The sequence below is a fragment of the Callospermophilus lateralis genome, chromosome 11, assembly GCF_048772815.1.
Source record: "Callospermophilus lateralis isolate mCalLat2 chromosome 11, mCalLat2.hap1, whole genome shotgun sequence".
Lineage (NCBI taxonomy): Eukaryota > Metazoa > Chordata > Mammalia > Rodentia > Sciuridae > Callospermophilus > Callospermophilus lateralis.
This window is the reverse complement of record NC_135315.1, coordinates 77,593,931-77,602,336: the sequence shown is the minus strand read 5'-3', so window position 1 is coordinate 77,602,336 and position 8,406 is coordinate 77,593,931. Positions and strand designations below refer to the sequence as shown.

The following is an 8,406-nucleotide window of genomic DNA, read 5'->3' as shown; positions in this document are numbered from 1 at the left end:
CTGAATCCCTCCGCCCAGGACTAGAACTTTTTGGACTCTAGCATTATTCTGGACCCATGTCTGCCTGCCTTAGGGACCTAGCCACCCACGGGGAAAAAGTCTGGGTGACAATGCCCAAGACTCCAACAGAACCTTGAGAGGTGTCATCTGGTCTTGGGAGACCAGAGATGCAGTGACCTCGTTTGCAAACGCCAACCCAATGAACCTGTTGGAGAGAGATCAGGATGCCCCTCTGACCAACTCTGGACTCACCTTGCTGGGAAAGTGGTCTTCACAGTGACCAACAGCAGGCCTCACCTAATGGTCTTGATTCACAGGTCTTGGACCCTGGGCCTGCAGAGCTCAATGGTCAGGCCCATGAACTCCACGCCCTCTGGCCAGGCTTTCTACTGAGCACCTGGGTGAGGAGCTGATGTCTGCAGCTCTCATCCTGGAGGGGCAGGTAAGGGTGCCCTGGACCGCACCCACAGACCTCACAAGGCAGGGACCTGTGCGCATGCCCCTGCTTGCCACAGCCCATCAAGCCTGCCAGGTCCTCCCCAGCTCTGGGCACTCTCACTGGCATTGCAGCCCCTTCCCTTTCTCACGTGGCACCCCCCACTTCAGAGCTGCTCCTTTTGCAGCCCCGCCCCTTCCAACTATGGCTCCACCTCCCTGATATGTTCCCTTCTTTTCCTGCTTGTGTCCCTGGCACTGCCCTCCTCTCTCACAGGCCCCGCTGTCCTCCTGCTCCTGGCATGGCACTGCAATGCTTCATGCTCCTGATTGGCCTTCTGGTGGAAGTTGCCAGCAAGTCCACAGAAAGTGAGGTTGGTGTTCCTGTCACATGTCCAGGTGACCATCCTCCAGGGAGGCAGTGGGCCCTTCCGTTTAACCTTAGGAGTCTTGGCACTCAGCCCTAGGGATGACGGAGTTCCATGCTGGGGTCCAAGGGGCTCGTGTCTTCAAGAGGGCAGCAGACATGCCCCCATACGGTAGCTGTTTGGTTCTACCTTCTAGAAGACTGCCAGACCTACTTGTTTCTGTAGAGCGCACAGGGTCTCTGCAGATGCAGCCTGGAGCTGCCTGCCCATGTGCTATTTGCTCAGGAGAGCGACAGTGGGGTATCATGGCTCTGCCAAGCTGGTGACACTCCAGTATGCTGAGCTTTGGTGTCCAGAAGACCTGAGCCAGGGCCGGGTGGCAAGAGGGTGGGGTGTCCCTCACTAACCGGGACAAGGCTAGTGTGAGGGTGCAGCCACTGGGCCTTGGCCCCTCCTGTGTGGTCTTGATGCTGCCCTGTGTCACTCACACTCCTCAGATGCCCCTCACTATTCACCATACTAAAGTCACAGGAAACAGTGGCCCAGCAGTGACAGTAGAGTCACACCTGGGGACCCCCCTGCCTCAAGGTCTGTCAGCTGCCCTGCTGTCAGTGAAGGCCAGTGCTCAGCATGTGTATTGGACGTGGGTTCAAGGGTTGGGCATGAGTTCATTTCCCCTGAACGGCTGGCCTGGCCTGGGCACTTTGTCTGAGACCAAGCTGCAACATCAAGGGGCATTCATTGGTGGAATTGCAGAGGGCATCAGTGAAGTGCCCCTCCCTGTGGGGGTATGTTGGTCGTGCCAAGCCTTGGCAAGGCCCTGCCAGCCTCCCAGTATTCATCGTGGTCCAGGAGAGTTTCCCTTTTCTCAAGACAGTGTCATTAGAACTGGTGCTGCAGTTCCTGGGGTGACTGCCCTGTTTCTCCCTGTGGCCCACAAGGTGGGAGGTTGAGGCTGGAGCAGCTCTGCCCGACCAGGGAGACCCTGTGGAGAAGGGGCCTTGGCCACCTCAACTTCCCTAGTGAGGTCTTCAGGGCAGGGAGAGGAGACCCCATGAATGGACGCCCACAGCCTGGGACACCTCCCCAGGTGGGGCTGGACACCTTCCGACCCCCGTAGGTGAGGAAGTGTTCTTTTCCTCAGCCATGTGACTGAGGCACCTATGACAAGGGACAGACGTGTGAGAGACAGCATTTGAATGTGAGTTTTACATTACACGGGAGCCTTCGTAAGGAACCCGTGTCCCAGAGAAGTGGGGGTGTTGAGTGATTGTGCGCAGGCTTGAGGAAGAGGGATGGTCCTGACCAAGTGTGCTTGGATGGAGAGTGTGATCTGATGGCCATGAACCAGGATCTGTCCAGGTGGGGTAGTCAAGATTCTTCTCTGTATCTTCCTCTCCTTGGGCATGGGCAAGGCCCTCTCCCTTGGGGTCTCCTGGTCTGCCTGAGGGACAGAGGGCAGAGGAGGTCAGAGAGACCTGCTTTTGCTCTTTCTCAAATGCACAGAATTCTGAGTCCTATCACCTCTAGGTCGCAGTGCAGATCAGGCTCCCAGGGCCCCTCCTGCCTGGCCTTTGGGAGTGAGGAGGCTGCTGTGGAACCTGTCTGGTGGGTCTGGGCCCCAGGCAGTTCGTGTGGTCATTCAGTGTTCAATGGCCTCATGCCCTGCACAGCTCAGACAGTGCTATCCTCTCCTTGGAGGGGCGCCCAGGGCCACGGGGTAGAATGGATCAGTGACTCTTGAGATGTGTCTGGTCAGTGGTCCAGTCTCCACCCTGCTGCATTGGATCTCCCTGGCTCATTCTGTACTACACTGAAGTTTTCCCTGGAGACTGCCCAGAGTGGGGCTCTTGCAGGGGCAGGTATGTGTCCTCACCTGCTTCTAGGCCAAGGGGGAAGCTGGGAGCCTGTTGCTGACTAGAAGACGCAGAGCCATGAACGCTCACAGTGGACTGACAGTGTGGCCCTTGCAGAGCCTGCCTGTTGTCACCCCTCCAGGCCCAGCAGCCTGAGTGCTGTGTGGACGTGATGGACGCCAACACCACATGCCCAAGCACAGGCCTGTGTGGCCCAGTTGAGCCACTTTGTCATAAGCAGTCCCCTGAACAGCTACCAAGCCACCATCCCATGGTTGGCATTGTCCCCGCCTGCCCCTCTTCAGTGGTGAGGACAAGAATGGTTTAGCCCCAATACAGCTTATGTCCAGTGCTAGCTTTCAACACCCACTATCAATGTTTATGGACCCTATGTCTCTGGCCTCAGTGCTGTGTTGAATGTTGGAAAGAAGTACAGGGATAATACCCAGTCGCTACCCTTACAGGAAGCTGGACGACAGCTGCTCACATGCTGTTGGCCAGTAGGTGCTAGGTCACTCCAGCACCTGGGGAGGGAGAGGGTGGGACTTCAGGTAGTGATAGTCTGATATGGAAATTTGGCTTGATCCTGCAGGGAGACCCCGGGGGGGGGGGACAGTACAAGGATGCAGTAGTTACAGATGAGGGTTGTATCTGCCCTGAGTGGGTCCAGTGAGTGTGGAGTGCCTGAGGCAGCTGCACGCATGCCCTGAAGGAAGTGGTCCTGGGGGAGCCGTGGTCCTTGAGCCTGGGTGGCAGGAGGTGGAGGCCAGGCCTCCAGTCCTCCAGAGCATGAGGCCACCACACTGTTAATCTCAGATTCCCGTCACCAGCCTCTGGACTGTCTCTTAAGGTGTTCAGCGAAGGCTGCGGCCTCCTCAGCACCAGGCCTCCACAGGAATCTGGGGCCAGAGTGACGTGCTTCCTGTGGTGCTGGTTTCTTCTCTGGAGTTAGAGCCTTTTGTTCCACCCAAACTTCCAGTGTCCGTGTTTTTGAGTGACCGTTGATTTATAAACTCAAAAGATACAGAAATACTCCAGGATACAGTGAACTGGCCTGGATCCTGCCTCTACTGAGAGCCGCCTGCCTTCTGTGTAGGCTGCTATAGACGCAGGAACGCGGACGGGAGCACCAGCTGCATCCGGTGCAGGAACGGGACGGTGCTGACCTATAACAGCTCTGAGTGCAGGAGCCGTATGTCTCCCAGATTGCTGCCCCCATACTCCTCCCAGATCCTGGACTTCTCACAGGGGTCCACATCTCCAATTTTGGGGAAACTGGAGTGGCCGCCCTTGTCCCCATAGAACCACTATCCATCAGCAAACAGCCCCCAGGAGCCCTTTCTTCCCGAGTCCCATGTCCATGAGGAACAGCTGTGGAACGAGACTTGCTAATGTCTGGTCTCAGATTCAGGCAGTGTCGGGGTCTTTCTCGGGTCCTGTGCCTGGCCCTGGCCTCCCCTCTGTTCTGCTCCCCACAGTTGCTGCCTGGGGTGCGCAGTTCCCCATGAACAGAAGCACAGGGCTGCCTGGATGGCCACATTTTGGTAAGTCTTAGTTCACCAGGCCAGAGCCAGGCCTGGGGTAGAGGCTCCTTAGAGCCATAGCAGCACAGACCCTGACAGCTGATGGGCCACAGTAGGGTACCTTGGAGGTCACGATCAGACTTCAGACCCAGCCATGCGCTCTGTGACAGGGACCCTGACCATGAAGTAGGGATTTCTGAGAATCCAGTGGCTCATGAGGCTGAGGTCTGTGGGCTGAGTGTGGCAGGTACTGGGTGTGCCCTGGTGTGGTGGGGTGCCATATCCTCCATGGTCTCAGAAGGGCTGTTGGTGGAAGCCTTCACAGCCGCACCTTCTGTCTGGTCCTTGCCTCATTCCATGGCTGCCATGGCCCCTGTGACCTCAGGCCCCAGCAGGAGTCTGCCCATCCCAGTGGTTTTTCCAGGGCATAGGCTTCTAAGACTGCAGGCATATGGGCCACCAGAAATGCCTGCCACAGCACTGTCCTCGGGGCGTTCCCTGTCTCTAGGTAGTCACTTCTCCCTGGCCTGCAGTCTACTTGAGTTGAGGGCCTGGTCAGGCCAGGGGTGGGAGTGTGGCTAGGAGTGGCTGGGGAGGGTGGGACCAGGTGAGAGGGAAGATCTGGACAAGGCAGGAGCTGGGAGAGGGGCCAGCACGGGGGGGGGGGCACCATAGCCCAGCTCCAGAGCAAGGTTGCCTCCTTTGCTTGAGGTGCCTGAGAGGCTGTGGGGACCATCATCCCAGCCACTCATCTAGCAGCCGTGGGCTGGACCTGGGTCCTAGATCTTAGGCTCAGAGTTCTGTTCTGAGGCTCAGCTCTTTCCAAGAATTTGAGCCTGGCCTTCCCCTCCCCAGAAAATATGTTTGAGCTCCAAGGTGGCCTCAGGACCAGCACTGGCCTGGACTGCAGAAGCCAGCATCACAGAGCAGTGGCCCATAGGGAAGGGCCAGCTCTGACACCTCATGGCCTCCTATAGCACAGGGCTAGTTGGATGGCAAGGCCATGGGCCTGGCAAGGGCACCTGTGCCTCAGGGTGAAAAAGTGGCTTCCCCAGGCACCTAAAGCATCTCCTCCATCCCATGGTCACAGATTGTCCACAGTCCTTGGCCCTGAGCCATCCTGTTCTGACACTGAGCAGGTTCAGACGGGCAAGGAGCAGCTGCCAGCACCTGAGAGGTAGAGTGCGGCAGAAGCACCTGCTGCAGGTTGGAGCTCTGACCCTGCACAGTCTCAGGGGGAGCCTAGGGTCTGAACTTCTGGAGCATGGCATTAATGAAGGCTTCTTTCCCTTTCACCTTCCCCTCCCTCTCCCCAGGAAGCCTGGGCCTGTGTCCAGGTGTGCTGGCCCCTTGCTCCCTGTGAGGGCTCAGGTGTGTTCAGGAATGGTGGCCTGGGTTGGGCATGGACCCCGGGCCCCTGGCATGCCACAGTTGAGACTGGCCACTAGAGCGGCTGATTTGCCTGCAGGGGGTTCCCACGTGACAGCTTCCTTCTTCCTGGGGACGTTCTTCGTCAGCGCAGGTCTCATCCTCTCTGTGGCTGGGTTCTTCTACCTCAAGCGCTCCAGTAAGCTCCCCAGGGTCTTCTACAGGAGAGACAAAGGTACTTCACTCCTCCTCCCACTCAGGGGCCTAGGTAGTGCCCAAAGGGACAGAGTAAGTGCCAGGACCCCTCTCTGCCTACCTTACACCAACATTTGGGTGCCCTCTGGGGGCTACTATAGCTTCAGGTCCTGAGAGTCCAAGGCTGGGCTTCTGCTGCTGGTAGGAGTCTTGGGGTCTCCAGTCAAGTTAGGTGCCTTGGGGTCAGCTCCCAGAAATGCCCACCCAGCATTTCTGCCTTCCAGGCCATCCCTAGAGCAGAGTAGACCCTGGGTGTGGCCATCTCAGGTGACCCAGGGAACCCCAGTGGAGGCACCCATGCCCTTATGCATAATTGGGGGCTGATGGCCACTGCCTCACCTGCAGCACCTCTGGGAACCCAGAGGATGGAGGGGTCTCTGTCCCCCATACTGGGTTTTTGGAGCCGGAGAAACCACCTGAGGAGCATGCCTTGTATGCTCTGGGAAAGTGGGAGGGAGGTTTCTGGGAGGTGGCTCTTCCTGGGATGCTTGAGTGGCTTGCCCCAGGTGCAGGCCATGAATGTGGCCAAGCTGAGACTCAGCTGAGGGCACTGCTGGGCAGAGTGTGGAAGTGGTACCAGATCCAGCCTGGATCCTGGGAAGAGCCTCTGCCTGCCTGTGGACCTCACTGGATGCAGGCAGCTGCTTGGCTCCAGGGTGATGTGCTGTTTTCTTCTGTAGCCCCAGGCCTGCAGCCTGGCGAAGTCGTAAGTAATCTGCACCCTCCTGGCTGAGCGTCCTGGGCTCCGTGTCCCATGCTGAGCACCCAAGATCTCACTCTGCCTCTCTCTCCTTTCAAGGCTGCAATGATCCCCCCACCACAGTCCTCAGGTAAAGGCAGGTTGTGTCACCCGGCGGTTCTTGTCTCTGGGCCGGTTTCCAAATGCCAGACCCAGGGACCTCTACAGGTTTGCCCCTAGACACACATGCCCACCTCTTGGGTCCCAAGGAGACACTACATGAAGGAGGGACAGGCACTTGACAGGCACACCTGGTGCCCACCAGCCTACATGGCTGTGTGCTGTCCCTTCCTCTTCAGGTATTGAGACTGAGAGAGGAGAACCTGACACAGGGCAGACCTTCCCCTCACTTCCTCCAGCCCTGCTCAAGTCCATCTCTGCTTGAAGGGTACAGGGAGCAGGTCAGCCCCTGGGTCTTGCCCCACCAGGCACCCCCACCCAGTTGTGACCCACTATAAGAGGAGACTGTGAAGCTAAGTCCCTGACCACAGTCACAGCTGTGAGCCCAGAGCAGAATCACCCAGCCTCCCTCCCCAGGCCAAGCTCTTCCCACCGTGCAGAGGTCTGGTGGGGACAGGCAGCGTATTCCTCTCCTCTGGGGCAGAGCAGTTCCTAACTAAGGCCCAGCCTACCCTGTTCCAGGCAGCACTTGGCTCAGGTCTGAAGCAGCCTCATCCACAGCATCTGCAAGAGCACAGGGGCCCCAAGTGGCTGGGGCCTCATGGCAGAGTATCCCCAGGTGGCTTAGACAGCAGGAGCTCTGACAGCTCTCCAGGTTGGACGTTAGAGACCAAGGAGTGGGAGAGGGGGACACTGGCTCCCAGGTCTGTGGGACCCTCACTCCCAGGTCTGTGGGACCCTCGTACCTTCTCAGCTCCTAGGCTCAGCTCCCTGGGCAGTGGCTGCATCCCCTCTGTCTCTGCTCCCTCATGTCTTTTTTCTTTCTGCCTCCCCTGAGGAGGGCACTGGTCATGGCAGTTAGGGCCACCTGGTTGAGGCAGGAGGGTCTCATCTGAGATCTAAATCACATCTTCCCAGACCTTTTTCCCAAATGAGGTCACACTTGCAGGCTCTGGGGCTTAGGACATGGTCCTAGAAATGCATAATGCCTGCACCTTAGTCTTAAGGGACAGCCGGGCCCTGATCCAGGCCCAGATGTGTGGGTGCAGGGTCCCAGGGTTTAATGGGAAATAGCCAGGCTAGGCTCCCGGGGGCATCTGGCAGGAGGAACTGGCTCTTGACGGGCAGGGGCGCCTGGTCTCTTCCTTGGTCAGAGTCAACAGGCCCCTGTGGTGCCCCACACCTCCAGCTACATCCTCTGCCATCCTTGAGCCTCTGTCCCTGGCTCTGACACAGCTCATCTCTGACCTCTTTCAGTGCGAAAACTAAGATATGTCAGGTGCGAGCGGCCCCTGACCGGGTCTCGGACCCTTCTGCCTTCTCCACAGCAGAGGCCTGAGTCAGCAACGTCTGACCTTGAAGCCGATTAGACTGCACTACCTGCGGCTTGGAGGCTGGAGGACCCCTCAGTGAGCCCCCCACAAAGGGCCTTGTCACCTGGGGCTTGGGACAGGCCAGACCTGGCTCCCAGCGAGTGACAGGCCGAATGGGAACCCACCCACGGGTTCTTGAAAGTCCTTTTGCTCCACCCACACTGCTTGGTTTGACCAACAGGAGCAGGCCGATGTGAGACTGGGGGCTCAGGCCACAGCCAGACCCACAGCCAGAACTGTTGGAGACGGCAGGGGTCACTAGGCTGCTTTGCACCTGGAGAAACCAGGGTAGCAGGACCCCTCCAGCACCACCCAGCCCAGTGACCCCCACAGACCCTCTGAGAGGAGTGAAGCTGGGGCCTGGCCGGC

General features: G+C 58.3%; 1 pseudogene; it reads left to right on the top strand.

The window, feature by feature from the left end:
- The first annotated feature begins 737 nt into the window (after positions 1-737).
- Positions 738-8,018, top strand: LOC143637783 (uncharacterized protein C1orf159-like; annotated as a pseudogene).
- The last annotated feature ends 388 nt before the right edge of the window (positions 8,019-8,406 follow it).